Below are 16,138 nucleotides of genomic sequence, written 5' to 3' on the forward strand. Positions count from 1 at the left end.
CAGACGCAGCGCGTCCCTCCTGTCAGTATGCGGGTCGGACCAAACCACAGGTCAGGAATCCAGGGAGAGAAGTCTACTCCGGTAGTTCAGCGTTTTGGAGACTGAGAGATGAGAATAAAACTGACAGGTCAGGTGAATTGCACTTTATTGTTTTACCAGAATCGACGTAATCTGATCTGGCTTTTGTGCTCTCATAGACTACCCATTGTGATGTAATATTATTCCATCCCTGTGTCATGGGTGGACTCGTCGTTAGGGAAGTGTTTGCCGACAGAAAATCACCCCTCTACGGTTCTCCTTTAATGAGACTGGTTGACTTATGAAATGAAAGCGGAAGCTCTGCGCGGGTCTTGATCCCGCCCTTCTCCGGGTGACTCTAAAGGGGAATCCCGCCTCTTGTGAAGCCCTTGGTCTTTCTTTTTTTTTTTTTTAACGTTTGACGCTGGTTTTCTTTCATGATGCTGTACATCATGTTAGGTAAAGGGTTTCGCCGCCAATAATTTAAAAATATCTCAGATGAAAGAATGGCAGTTAACCAAACGAAAAAGCTTCATTAAAAAACAAAAACAGGGTAGCGAAACACCAAGAACATTCAAATAAATATTAAAGTGCATTATGCATCATGCCTCTCTTGTGCTTTCTGGCCCTCTCTGCAAACCCCGCCACCCAAGCAGTAGTTTTTATTCGGGAAAGAAAAAAAAATAGCATGTTCAGCGACAACATATCAGTCCTAGGATACTCCCTATTTGTTTAATCTTTGGGTGGGACTTAATTTTGGTATTTTAAATGTACAGAAAAGCAAGAATGGTACAAGGAAATTCCGTGTGCCCTTTACCCAGATCCATCATTGTTTACAGTTTGCCGCCTTTTCTGTATCATTCTCTCACTATATATAAAATTTTTGAACCTTTGGCTTCAGCATCCATTGATGATTTTATAACACCAACATTTCTTTGATATTTATTAGTTGCTGTTCTATTGTAAGGAAGGGCTTTCTCTTCTCCCCCACTTATGTATGTATGCATATCTGTACAGACTCAGGTTATTATTTTAGTCAATGAATTATAATCAGTCACTATCATTATTTCCTTTGACGCTCAAATTGTCCCAGATTTGGCCAGTGGGAGCTCTTCAAGTTGACTTCTGTGTCCCTTTGACATGCCCCTATCACTTTTTTTCTGGCACTACAGGATGCTCCAGACTCACATTCTTTTTCAGCCCCAGGGTTCATTGCTACAAGAATGTAATTGCTTCTAGGCCCTCTCAGTGTACAGAGCTAGGAAATATATGTGTGCACTCTAATCCACGTGTACACACATCTATGTCTAGTTTTATGTCTTGCTATGGGTATATATATTTTAAGAACATAAATTCATTACTAATACCTTCCATTTCAACCTAACAATATAAGGTTCATTCTAATTTTCTCACTTTCCATAGCGTTTGCAAATCCCTTCTCCAACAGAAACCTGGCTCCCATTATCCACAATAAATGTACTTATTTGTGTAAACGCATAATACACATCAACTAACCAGAATTGCTAACCCATAAGACTGTGAAAAACAAATCTACCAGCTAGAGGGCAATATAGTTTCTTCTGTCTTTAGGCTCATGGTGGTCTATATTCAAATACTGTGTTTAACAAGCCTACTATAGCTTCATTATTTGATGAAGTTCCTTTTGTCTTTAATATGATGGTAGTCAAAATACTATGTTCAAAATTACATGGATTAGTTCTCCCCCTCCCTGTCCCCTTCAATGAGGCTGTATGCTTCATCTGAAATATAGTTAGGTTCCTCTGTGTCTGTTTGAACTCCGTTTTGCCCTTCCCACCCTCGTTGAGGTAACCTATCTACTTTCTGGTTTATCCTTTCTGCATTTCTTTGTGCAAATGAGCAGCTATGTGTATATTGTCTTATTTACCCTCCGTGAAGAATAGCATACTTTGCATTTTCCATTGCATATCTCCTCTCTCTCTCTGTCTCTCTGTCTCTCTGTCTCTCTGTCTCTCTCTCTCTCTCTCTCTCTCTCTCTCTCTCTCTCCGTCCCTCCCTCTCTCCCTCTCTTAGGTTGTGTCATACGTTTCTAACACAGATAGATTATGTTATCACAGTCTTCATTCCATACTGGGATTCTCTGATCTCCTGGTTGATTTTTCAAATTTTTCATACATTAAGATGCATTTTTTGTGTGTGTGTGTATTGTAAAGATCGCTGGGTTTTAACAAGTACATTTCTAAATTTTTCTCACAGATCTTTTTTCACATTTCTTGTTAGGTTCCTTCTTAAGGTATATTATCTTCTTTGTTGCTATTGTAAATGAGGATTTCTCTGTTATATCCTCTAACTGGTTGTTATTTGTATATATATAAAGGCCATTGATTTCTCTATATTAATTTTATATCCTTCCACTTTGCTGACTACTTTTCTTGTTAGAGTTAGTTTTACCATTGATTCTCTAGAGTTTGCCAGGTACAAAATCAAATCATCTACAAAGAGATATCTTTATTCTTTTCTAATTCATGTGCCTCTAATTTATTTCTCTTGTCTAATTGCCACTTTCCACTAACAGGAACAAGGGCTTCTTGTTGACATGTCTGATTCCAGGGCTGGGGCAGGGAAAGTACAAGATGAGCCTGGAGCATCTTGTTTTACTCTCCACTGAATGAATTTGAATTTACAAAGAGTCCATGAGTCCAATCTGATTTAATAAATAAATGGAGGACACAGGGAAACTTTTCCTTAAAGAGGAACACCAACTACTAATAAATATAGAAGGGACGATGGACTTAGAAAATCACATTTGACAACCACCTCTGTAATAATTATTTCAGGGGGTGGCCAGATGGCTCAGTTGGTTAGAGCACGAGCTAAGAACAACAGGATTACCGGTTCAATTCCCACATGGGCCAATGAGCTGCGCCCTCCACAACTAGATTGAAGACAACCAGCTACAGCTGAGCTGCCCAAGGGGTGGCCGGATTGCTCAGTTGGTTAGAGCACAAGCTCTCAACAAGGTTGCCGGTTCAATCCCACATGGGATGGTGGGCTGTGCCCCCTGCAACTAAGATTGAAAACGGCGACTGGACTTGGAGTTGAGCTGTGCCCTCCACAACTAGATTGAAGAACAACGATTTGACTTGAAGCTGATGGGCCCTGGAAAAACACACCATTCCCCAACATTCCCCAATAAATTTTGTTTTTTAAAAAAGAATACCATTCCCAACAACTGCAAAACATATACGAAAAAAATTATTATTATTATTGTTATTTCAAGCAAAAATCAGCAATGGGTACTAAAATCAATGGGTGAAAGTGTGATGAAGAACACCATATTTACATAGTATCAAAGGGTCTCCCCACAAATTACTTTTTAATTATAATGGGCAAAAGGGTAACTTTACAGTGGAGAAATCTGGTAGACACCATCTTAACCAATTAGACAACATTAACACCAACAATACAGGGGAAAAAATGGTATTTCTTGCCTCCTGATGTGATGGACTGATAAGGATACAACATCACTTCTGTGGTGTTTCTGCCAAAAATTCATAACCTGAATCTAATCATGAGAAAACATCAGACAAATCCCAACTGAGGGACCTTTTACAAAATAAAAGGTTTATGCTGTTCAAAAACCTCAAGGTCATAAAAACAAGACAAAGAAAAACAGAGGAAGTGATCCCGTTTTAAGGAGACTCAATGCAACATATGATCCTGGATTCAATCCTGTATCAGAAAAAGAGTTTTAAATTTTGTTACTGTGTTTCCCCCAAAATAAGACCTAGCCGGACGATCAGCTCTAATGTGTCTTTTGGAGCAAAAATTAATAAAGACTGGTGTGGGGGCAGAGCCCCAGAAAGTAGTTTCCAGGCTCTCGGCCTCACATAGAAAGGTGTTGGCTCAGGTAGTAAATGGCTAACTGTGATTGTATGGCCATCAGCTGTGGCTAGTTGGCCGTCAGCTGTAACCAGTGAGCCATTGGCCACTAATATAACTGCTGTGGCTATGCTAGCAGAGAGGGAGGAAGAGAGAGAAGAAAATGGGAGCTAGCAAGAAGATGGCGGCTGGGCTGGCAAGCGTGGATGGCGGTTTGCGGACAGTGTGGATCCAGCCTCCAGTGAGACTGTAGTGCCGCCAGCGAGAATATAGTGGTATGACTCCCCCATCTATGGCTCCGTGGGTGTTCCTTTTTGGCCTCACCATATCTTGCGTTCTTATGTGGGGAGTGGGAGCAGAGACCCCGCAGGCCTCCCAGCATGACAAATGGCGCAGCGAGCAGGGTCCCCCGCACAACAACTGGGTATTATATTATATTATATTATATTATACCCGGTCTTATAGTAAAATAAGACCGGGTCTTATATTAATTTTTGTTTCAAAAGACGCATTAGAGCTGATTGTCCGACTAGGTCTTATTTTCGTGGAAACACGGTATAAAGGATGTCCGTGGGACAATTGGCAAACTTTGAATAATGTCTGTAAAATAGATAATAGGAATGTATCAGTACTAATTTCCTGATTTTGATAATGATACTGTCGTTATATAAGGGAATGCCTTTCTCTTATATGCCTTTGTACAGGAAAGAGTTAACAGAGTAGGCCTGAGACTGCCTAGCCTTAGAAAGACCTGATTGCAAGGTTGGCCCTTGACTAGCATCTGGAAACTTGGCTGGTAAACAGTTCCCTACACTGATATAACACACCTTTTCTAAATTATAAGAACAGTTCACTGGGCCTAAACTGTTTGTACAAAACAATGTGATTTATGCTGAGCAGTGCATTCCTTCAGGGAGTCTGGAATTTTGAAACATGCTAGGTAGAAGGTAACTCATGACCAACTCTCAGTGAAAACCTTGGGCACTGAGTTTCTAATGAGCTTCCCGGATAGACAACACATCACACATGGTGTCACAACGCATTGCTGGAGGAATCAAATTCATCTTGTGTGACTACACTGGGAGAAGACTCCTGGAAGCTTGTATCTGGTTTCCTCTGGACTTTGTTCCATGTGCCTTTTGGACTTCGCACTGCCTTTGCACCTCTTTCAAAAATCAATTGACCATATATGTGTGGTTCTATTTCTGGAGTTTCTATTTTCTTTCATTGATGTATTTGGCTGTCTTATTTTTCCAGTTTTATTGATGTATGATTGACATACACTACTGTATAAGTTTAAGGTATACAGTATATGACTTGACTTACATAGATTGTGAAATGATTACAGTAAGTTTAGTTAACATCCATCATCTCATATAGACATACCAAAAAAAAAGGTATTTTTCCTTGTTGATGAGAACTTAGAATCTACTCTCTTAACAACTTTCAAATATACCATATAGCAGTGTTAAATATAGTCATCCTGCTGTATATTACATCCCCGGTACTTATTTATCTTCCAACTGGAAGTTTGTACCTTTTGACCACCTTCATCTGATTCTCCCACCCCCCACCCCCAATTTGGCTGTCTTGACATCAACACCACAATGTCTTGATTATATTCTAGCTTTGCAATAAGTCTTGAAAACTCAGGAACTGTAAGGCCTCCAAATTTGTTCTTGCTTTTCAAAGTTGTTTTGGTCCTTTGCATTTCCATATGAATTTTAGAATCTGCTTATCAATTATATAAAAACAAAACTAAAACAAACAAAAACCCCAGACCTGCTGGGGTTGTTGAATCTATAGATCAATCTTGGGAAAATTGACATCTTAATAATATTGAGTCTTCTGATCCATGTATAACATGGTGTATTTCTCCATTTGTTTAGATATTTAATTTCTCTCAGCAAAATATTGTACTCAATGTACAGGTATTGCACATATATGTTCACATTTTTGATCCTAGTATGAATGATATTTTAAAATTTCAATTTCCAATGGGTTATACTAGTATATGAAATACAACTAAATATAGGATTTTGATCTTATATCCTGCAATCTTGCTAAGCTCGGTTATTATTTCTAGTAGCATTTTTTGTAGATTCTACATGATTTTCTACATAGATGATCATGTCATCTCCCAATAAAGACAGCTTCATTTTCTCTTTTCCAATCTGTATGCCTTTTACTTCTTTCTTGCTTTATTGCATGAGTGAGAACCTGCAATACAATGTTGAATTGAAGTGATGAGAGTGGCCAACCTTGCTTTGTAGTTGGTCTTAGGCGGAAGGGCATTCAAATCTTTCACAATTAAGTTTGATGTTACTATAGGGTATTTTTGTAAATGCTCTTTATTATGTTGAGGAGATATTACCTGTTATTTCTAAGTTTCCAAGAGTTTTTTTAAAATCAGGAATGGATGGTAGATTTTGTGAAATGCTTTTTCTGCATCTGTTGAGATGATCATATAGTTTTTCTTACACTCCTGGAGTAAATTCAACTGTGTCTTGATAGATTATCTTTTGTATATTATATAGTTAGATTTCATTTAAGAAAATGTTAAAGAACTTTTACATCTTTGTTCATGAAGGATAGTTGTGCATAGTTTTCTTTTTATTTTATTTTATTGGGGGAATATTGGAGAACAGTGTGTTCCTCCAGGGCCCATCAGCTCCAAGTCGTTGTCCTTCAATCTAGTTGTGCAGGGCGCAGCTCAGCTCCAAGTCCAGTTGCCATTTTCAATCTTTAGTTGCAAGGGGTGCAGCCCACCATCCCATGCAGGAATTGAACCCGCAACTTTGTTGTTGAGAGCTCGCGCTCTAACCAACTGAGCCATCCTGCCGCCCTGGCATAGTCTTCTTACTATAATGACATTTTCTGGTTTAGTATCAGAGTAATGCTGGTCTCATAGAATGAGTTGGAAAGTATCCTCTCTTCCATCTTCTGAAAGAGTCTGTGTAGAATTGATAGTATTTCTTTTTTTTTTTTAAGTTAAAGTTTATTGGGGTGACAATTGTTAGTAAAATTACATAGATTTCAGGTGTCAATTCTGTAATACATCATCTATATATATCACATTGTGTGTTCACCACTCAGAGTCAGTTCTCCTTCCATCACCATATATTTGATCCCTTTTACCCTCATCTACCACCCCTCTCTCTCGTTACCCTCTGGTAATCACTAAACTATTGTCTGTGTCTATGAGTTTTTGTTTCTTCATTTGTTTGTCTTGTTCCTTTATTGTTTTTAATGGATAGTATTTCTTCCTTAAATATTTGGTAGAATTTCCCAAGGAAGCCATCTGGGCCTGGAATTCCCTTTGTGGGAAGATGTTTTATTACAAATCCAATTTCTTTAATAGATACGTGGCTATACAAGGCTGCCGGTCTGATTCCCACATGGACCAGTGAGAAGCAACGACTTCAGCTTGGAGCTGAGCCGCCGCTGCGCAGCCATGGGGCAGCCAGTTGGCTCAATGGTTAGAGCGAGGTGCTCTAGTCGAAGGTCGCCAGTTCGAGTCCCACATGGACCAGTGAGCTGCGCGCTCCACAACTAGATTGAAAACAACGACCTGACTTGGAGCTGAGCTGCTCGTTCCACAACTAGATTGAAAAAACAGATTGAAAAACAACTTTACATCCTGGAAAAACACACTGTTCCCCAATATTCCCCAATTAAAAAAAAATAGATACATGGTTATAGACGTTATCTATTTCTTTCTAAGTGGGTATTGGTATTTTGTGTCTTTCAAGGAATTTGTTTGCTGGAATTATTGTCATTAAAATGTTCATAATATTTCCCTATTATTCCTTTTTTTAAAAAATGTGGCAAAATATACATAAAATAAACTCTAACCATTTTAAGTGTACAATTCAGTAGCACTACATACATTCACAATGTTGTATAATCATCTCCACTGTGTATTTCCAGAACTTATTCTTCATCCCAAACAGAAACCCCGTACCTCCCCATTCTCCCCACCTCCCAACCCCCAGAAACCTCTATTCTACTTTCTGTCTCTGGGAATTTGCCTATTCTAGATACCTCATAAAAATTGAATTATACAATATTTATCCTTTTTTGTCTGGCTTATTTTACTTGGCATAGTGTCCTCAAGGTTCATCCATGTAGTATGTATCAGAATTCCTTTTTATGGCTGAATAATATTCCATTATATGTATATACCACATTTTCTTTATACATTCATCTGTTGATGGACACTTGTGTTGTCGCCACCTTTTAGCTATTGTGAATAATGCTGTTATGGACCTTGGTGTACAACTATCCCCTATTATCCTTTTAATATCCGTAGAACCTGTGGTGATGTCACGTCTCTCATTCCTGATATTCGTCATTTGTGTCTTCTCTCTTTTTTTTCCTGATCAGTCTGGCTAGAAGTTTATCAATCGTATTGATCTCAGTAGTATTGGTTTCATTGATTTTCTTTACTGTTTTTCTGTCTTCCATGTAACTGATTTCTACTCTGTTTTTTTATTTTTTTTATTATTATTATTATTATTATTATTATTATTATTTGTTGATTTTTCTCTTATTTTTCTAGTTCCCCACTACTAAGGCAAGACCCTTCCTTAGTACTTTACCCAATGATCCATAAATTATGAGGTTTTCCTCTCCAGCTTTTGAAGAGGCATTATTTCCTGCCCTGTGTGAATTACAGGCATTGTTCCCTTTAATCTTTTTGTGTATTTTCCTCTAGCCTTGGGTAATTCCCTCACAAGCCTGTGCTGATTAACACGCAACTGAATACCAATGGAACCCCCCTGAAGGTCTCTGGAGTTATCTCCCTGTGGATCCATCTACACTCTGATACTCTGCCCTGCTAACTCTCACTGCCTTGGCTTTCACCAGATTCTCAGCTCTGTCTGCTCAGCTAAGGCAGACTTCTAGGTTTTTCCTGAGTTAGTCCTCTGTCTCCAGGCAATAAGCTGGGCAGTCATTTAAGGCTCACCTTGTTTATTTCCCACCTCTCAGGGATCACTTTCCTTCATTGCCTGATGTCCAATATCTTGAGATTTGTTGCTTCCTATATTTTGTCTAGATTTTTATTTGTTTCAGACAGGAAGGTAAGTTTGGTCCCCATTACTCTAGCTTGGTTGGAAGTGGAAATCGCCTTATGGTTTTACTAACCTTGTAATTCTATCCACTACTAAACCAGGGCTTTTAAAATCTCTGATCACGTTTGTGGATTTGTGGATTTCTCCTTTTATTTCTGTTGGATTTGTGTCATGTATTTGGAAATTCGGTTATTAGGTGTCTTATAAATTTTTGATGTTTTGTCTTCCTGATAAATTCACCCTTATATCATTATGAAATGTCTCTCTTTATCTCTGGTACTGCTCACAGTCTTCACGTATATTTTGTCTGTTATTAATATTGCCATTCCACCTTTCTTAAGTTTAGTGTTTGCACAGTATAAATTTTTCTATGCTTTAACATTTGAACTATCTGTGTCCTTTTACCTAACGTGTTTCTCCTGTAGACAGCATATAGTTGAGTCTAGTGCCACGTCAAACTATATTGGAGCCTGAGGGAAAGGAAAACTGTGCCCCTATACATTTGTAATGTAATTTTTATAGAAGCAAACTCACTAATATTTTCAAAATGTACTTCTTTGCTTATCTTATTTTCAGTTGAGAGAATTGCTATATTTGACAATTTCTCTTGAGGAAGTGACAATCTGAAATAATTTTTAATCACCTTCAGCTTACAGAAACTTATTTTGCAGGACACCACTATGACCGGTATTGTTAAAATAGTCTCAAGGCCACTTCCAAATTTGGATAAGATTGCACAAAGAAAAATTGGTAAATTAGTTTTAGACAATCCAAACACATTGCTGAATTTATATTACAAATTATTGATAGTGTATGCTGCTTAAACCTATTTCACATAAATTTCTGCAGGATTTAAGTCAGAATATTTAAGAGCTAAGTCAATGGCTGCCTTTTGTAAATCAGATGCATTTGTAGAAAGTAACTTATCTCTGGTTAAAAATCCAAAATCTGAAGACAGTTTAATTTTTCATATGTGCATTTTAATGTGAAATTAGAGTATCTATGATTTCCTTAATTTCTGCTTGATTTGCATTTTTTCGATAATAAGTGATACTTTCAAACACTGATTCATACATTTCTAGTTTCTGTACTATCCTTTATAGTTTATTTAAATTGTGATAAATATATTCATATCTTGTGCTAAAGTTGTATATTTAGCAAAATTTCTTTCAAATTTACATTCTCTTGGGGCTGGTCCAGTGGCTCAGGCGGTTGGAGCTCCGTGCTCCTAATGCTGAAGGCTGCCGGTTGGATTCCCACATGGGCCAGTGGGCTCTCAATCACAAGGCCCACTTTGTTTGATTCCTCGACTCCCGCAAGGTATGGTGGGCTCCATCCCCTGCAACTAATATTGAACATGGCACCTTGAGCTGAGTTGCCACTGAGCTCCCGGATAGCTCAGTTGGTTGGAGAATGGGTTCTCAAACACAAGGTTGCTGGGTTCGACTCCCGCAAGGGATGGTGGGCAACTAACAATGGCAACTGGACCTGGAGCTGAGCTGCGCCCTCCACAACTAAGGTTGAAAAGATAACAACTTGACTTGGAAAAAGTCCTGGAAGTACACACTGTTCCCCAATAAAGTCCTGTTCCCCTTTCACAATAAAATCTTAAAAAGAAAAACTTTACATTCTCTTATTTATTGTAAGCAGTGGGATAGGCCTTCTATTAAGCAAGCAGCTTTTAATATAGTCATGTTTTTTTTTTTTTATTGTAGAGCTTTATTAACTTCTCCTACTTGGTTCAAAATATCACCCCACACAGATAAGTTGCATACAAATTTGTAATCTTTTTGTAAAAATGTGCTTTTTACCAAGATGCTTTCGATTTCAGAATAATGTATTTTGTCATTTCATATTATATATTTTAGCATATGATAAACATTTTTTATTTCTGAGCAAAATGCTTTGATTGTATTTGCTCTTGGTGCCCATTGAGTATCTGTACATATTTTAGTGTAGTTTTTAGAGCAGACATATGCACATCCCATCTGCTAGTCTGTTCTAGAATTTCACAATCATTTCACACTATATACGTACCGTATTTTGCCATGTATAATGCACACCCATATTTTTGGCCCAAATTTTCAGGGGAAAAAATCTTTTGTTTTAATTTTTTAATTCAAATTTTTATTTGTTCACATTTAGGTACTTTGGCATTTATTTTTTAACATATTATGGTACAAGAAATTTTATGTAATAAATAAATACAAAACACAAGAACAGATACAAGGTATAATAAATTTTATGTACCAGTAACAAATTTACAATATTTATGCATCATAAAAGGCCAAGAACTCTTCGTCACTGCAAGTTTGTTGTAAGTTCAACAAAACGGATTATAGAATTCCAGGGTATTATTTTGCATATGGATATTGTTATTGATTTCTAGAGTTACACTTTTAACTCATAAGCATAAATAAAAGAATTAAAAACTTTTATATAGACATGGAATTAGTACTACCCATGTATAATGTGCTTTTCCCTCACAAATTTGGGCCAAAAAGTGCGCATTATACACAGCAAAATACGATATGTCAAATCATCATGCTGTACACCTTAAACTTACAGTGTTACATGTCAATTATATCTCAATAAAGCTAGAAAAAATTAAAATTAAAAAATAAACTTGATCATTTTCAGTAGTTGCAATACTGGGGTTTATAGCAAAAATTGTACTTCTCCCTATAATTTTGATTCATTTCCACACATATTTTTCTTTTTTCCTGAACATTGCACCACTTGGCTTTTTAGATGACATAGTTGTCTAGATGATAATCAAATTTAATATAAATTTAAAATACATTTATTTTTAATTAATGTAATATTTAATTAGAGTAAATATGCATAATATGTACTTAATTAGGATTCATATAAATTATGATATTCAATAATAAAATAGGTGTGCATAACAATTTGTATCAAAAGTACAAAAATCAATCATTACAAACAGCAGAAAACTATGCAGTCGATTTCCAAGCAAATCTGGTGAAAAACAAATTGTGAAAATAATTTATTCTTTTTTTTAAAGATTTGTATTGGGGAAGGGGAACAGGACTTTATTGGTGGAACAGTGTGTACTTCCAGGACTTTTTTTTTTCCAAGTCAAGTTGTCCTTTCAATCTTAGTTGTGGAGGGCGCAGCTCAGCTCCCGGTCCAGTTGCCGTTGCTAGTTGCGGGAGTCGAACCGGCCACCTTGTGGTTGAGAGGACGCACTCCAACCAACTGAGCCATTGGGGAGACAGCTCAGTTCAAGGTGCTGTGTTCAATCTTAGTTACAGGGGGCGCAGCCCACCATCCCTTGTGGACTCGAGGAGATGAACCGGCATCCTTGTGGTTGAGAGCCCACTGGCCCATGTGGGAATCCAACCGGCAGCCTTCGGAGTTAGGAGCATGGAGCTCCAACCGCCTGAGCCACCCAGCCGGCCCCGAAAATAATTTTTTTATAGAATTTAAAGCAGTGAACTATTTATTAGTTTTAAGTGAATAAAGTTTAAATGTTTCCTGGTTGACTTTTTTTTTCATGGTAAAAAAATAGTTCAGAAAATGATATTTGATTAGATTTCATTTATGAAATGTCTAATATATTAACACACGTAAATAAAATTTGTATTACTTAAGTGTTGTTAATATTTAAAAATCACACATATATTGTAACAAAATGAAACTTTCCCTTTTACCTTGCAACACTGTACATTGCAGCTATAAACAATGGAGAAAAACTTGTGGACTTCCCTCAGGATGGAACAATGACCTTCAAAAGAAATTGCAAGTGTGAGAGATTTTATGTCATTGACCCTGCCCACTCCCTTCCCCACCACACGATTTACATAATTCTCGGGGTAGTCCAAGTACAGGATGGAATGCTGTCATGATATAAAATGTTGATATTTTGGGAATCATGGCTTGCTTTGCTATTTTTTTTTATTTTTCTGCCTTTTTCCTCCTCCCCCCACCCTCCAGTTCAAGCCGGTGTTCCCCAGTCTAGTTGTGTAAGACACAGCTCCCTGACCCATGCTAGTGTTATGAGCCTTGCACTCCCCCCCAGCTGAGACAGGCGGTCACCTGTGGTCGGTGGGTGGCTCACAGCAGCTCACGGCAGCTCACGGCAGCTGGCCATTCACGCTGGCTGCCAGCCACTCACAATGGCTGACAGCCACTCACGCTGGCCACCGGCCACTCCTGGCAGCACACAGTAGCCCACATTAGCACACAGCAGCCTGCGGCAGCCCATGGCAGCTCACATGGACCTCCAGCTGTTCACCGGAGCCCAGCTCCGGGGAGAGAGGTTGTTCACAATCTTAGCTGTAGAGGGCGCAGCTCACTGGCTTATGTAGGAATCGAACCAGCGACCTCGCGTTAGGAGCACGGCACTCCCACTGTCTGAGCCACTGGGCTGGCCCCGCATTTTTACTTTTTTCGATATTGCATTAAAACATTTATTTATTCCTATTACTGAGTTTTGGCATCCCTTTAAATTTTGTACCCAAGGCACGTGCCTCACTTGCCTTACTCTAATCCCAGCTCTGGTTGGGTCTTTTTTTCCTCTTTTCTATTTTTTCTGGTCTTAAAATCCTTGCCTTTAATAGGAGCTTTTAGTTCATTTATATTTTATGGAATTATTTATATGGCAAGATTAAGCTCTATCATAATGTTATGGTTTTTGTTGTTGTTCCTTTTGGTTTTTGATCCTATGTTCCTCCTTTCCCACCTTCTTTTGAGTTAACCAACTATGTTTTAATATTTGTTTTTTTCATCTGTACCTGTTTTCATTATTTTCTTCAGAGGTTGCCCTGGTGATTACAAAATCCATCCTTAATTTATCACAGTCAACTTAATACTGTACCATTTCACGAGATGGAAAAAACTTGCAACAATATAGTTTCATTCCCCAAATCCTGTCCTTTGTGTTATTGTTATGTATATTACATGTACATACATTCTAAATCCCACAATTCCTCTTGATTATTTTAAGGCATGTTTTAGGTATTTTAGAGAGGATCTCTAGCTATTCTAGGGCTGAGGTGGCCGAACTCTTAAGGCAAGGCCTTTCTGGCATGTCGATTTCTCAGTGAAGTACTGGGTGAGGACTCTCCAGTCAGGCTAGTCAAAATACCTGTCTCTCAGAACTGTGCAGGGATCCATTCAGTTCACGGAAACCCAGGACTGCTCTCTGCTTGGCCTCACAGTATCTCACTCTAAGTCTGCACTGCCTAGTACTTGGCCAAATACCTAAAACACCTATGGTGATTTCTGGAAGTCCGCCTCTACACAGCTCCTTTTTCTCCGGTACCATGCCTGCTAAACTCAGTCCCGAAATCTGATCTCTCCCCCACCAGCTCAGCTATACAGCTATTCTCTGCCTAGGCTCCACTTCCCTACAGGGGATCTTGAAACTGACCCAGGCAGAAAGAACCTTCACTGTGTGCTTCCCTGCTCTCAGGCAACGCACTTCACCCAGTGGAGTATAGGATACCAGGGAGCCTTGATACAGGTATCTATAGAATGACACCAGTTTCAGTCTCACTCCGTGAAAAAAAAAGCTGGATTGACAGATGGAGACAAAAACGACTGTGTTTGCATATGCACACAGCCCATCTTTCCTTGCCTTTTGTGATCTTGATACTTTTGAAGAATATTAGTCAAGTAGTGTGCAGGATGTCCTTCAATTGGGGTGTCTCTATTTCCTCATGATTACACTGGGGTTATAGGGCTTGGGGGAAGAATACTATAAAAGTGAAATATCCTTCTCATTGCATCACATCAGGGAGTACATGACAGCCATCTTATCACCAGTGTTAACATTCATCTCTTGGATAAGGTGTTGTCTGCCAGGATCCTCCACTGTAAGTTACTGTGGCACATTTCATACTCTTGTCATTTCTAGAGGCAACTCACTGATTCCAGCTCATATTCAAGAGGGAGGAGAATCAAATTCAGGCATACCTCATCTTACTGCATTGTGTTTTATTGGCTTTGTTTGTTTTACAAATTGAAAGCAAGACCCTCCACCAGCAAATAGATTCCGATTCACTTTATTGCATTGGTCTGGAGCCAACCCCGTTATATCTCTGATGTATGCCTGTATTTAATAAATGTTCTGGAGGTGATACTTCAAGGCTGTGCAACTATTGTGTTCACCTTAAAGTTTTGCTCATTAATTTTAGCATTTAGTGAATCAGGTTTGCAGCTATTATTACTGTGGTATTCTAATGATAATTTTCTATTTCCTTCATTCCTTCTATGTTTATTTATTTTATTATTTTTTAAAAAATTTTTATTGGGGAATATTAGGGAACAGTGTGCTTCTCCAGGGCCCATCAGCTCCAAGTCATTGTCGTTCAATCTAGCTGTGGAGGGCTCAGTTCAGCTCCAAGTCCAGTCACCGGTTCAAATCTTAGTTGCAAGGGGCACAGCCCACCATCCCATGCGGGAATTGAACCGGCAACCTTGTTGAGAGCTCACGCTGTAACCAACTGAGCCATCGGGCCGCCCCTCTGGAAGCTCAGCAGCAGATTGTTGTCTTCAATCTAGTTGTGGAGGGTGCAGCTCACTGGCCCATGTGGAAATTGAACCGGCAACCCTGTTTTTAAGAGCTCAGCTCTAACCAATTGAGCCATCCGGCCACCCCCTCCTTCTATATTTATTATGTGGAATTCTTACATAAGGCAGTTATCCCATTTCCAGCATTTATTCAATCACATCATTTATATATCATGGAAATTTATTTTACTTTTGGGCTATAATCCAATACTATCATTTTTTTGTTGTAGCTCAAATTATTCCAACTTTAGCCATTGGGAGCTCTTTCGTGTTGGCTCCTGTACCCTTCATATATACCGTTTCCCTTAAAATAAGACCTAGCCGGACAATCAGCTCTAACGTGTCTTTTGGAGCAAAAGTTAATATAAGACCCGGTATTATATTATATTATACCCGGTCTTATAGTAAAATAACACCAGGTCTTACATTAATTTTTGCTCCAAAAGACGCATTAGAGCTGATTGTCTGGCTAGGTCTTATTTTTGGGGAAGCACGTTATATATATAATTTGGTACTCCCTTTCTGGTACTACACAACGTTCCAGGTTCATCTTGTATTTCCCTACCCTGATCTTAAAATCAGCCATTTCTCCAAGGAGTCCTGGCTTCTTTTATTAGAGAATAGCATTTAGAAACCAAGATTTG

This window comes from Rhinolophus sinicus, chromosome 18, assembly GCF_057876585.1.
Source record: "Rhinolophus sinicus isolate RSI-liver-muscle chromosome 18, RSI-T2T, whole genome shotgun sequence".
NCBI classification, from domain to species: domain Eukaryota; kingdom Metazoa; phylum Chordata; class Mammalia; order Chiroptera; family Rhinolophidae; genus Rhinolophus; species Rhinolophus sinicus.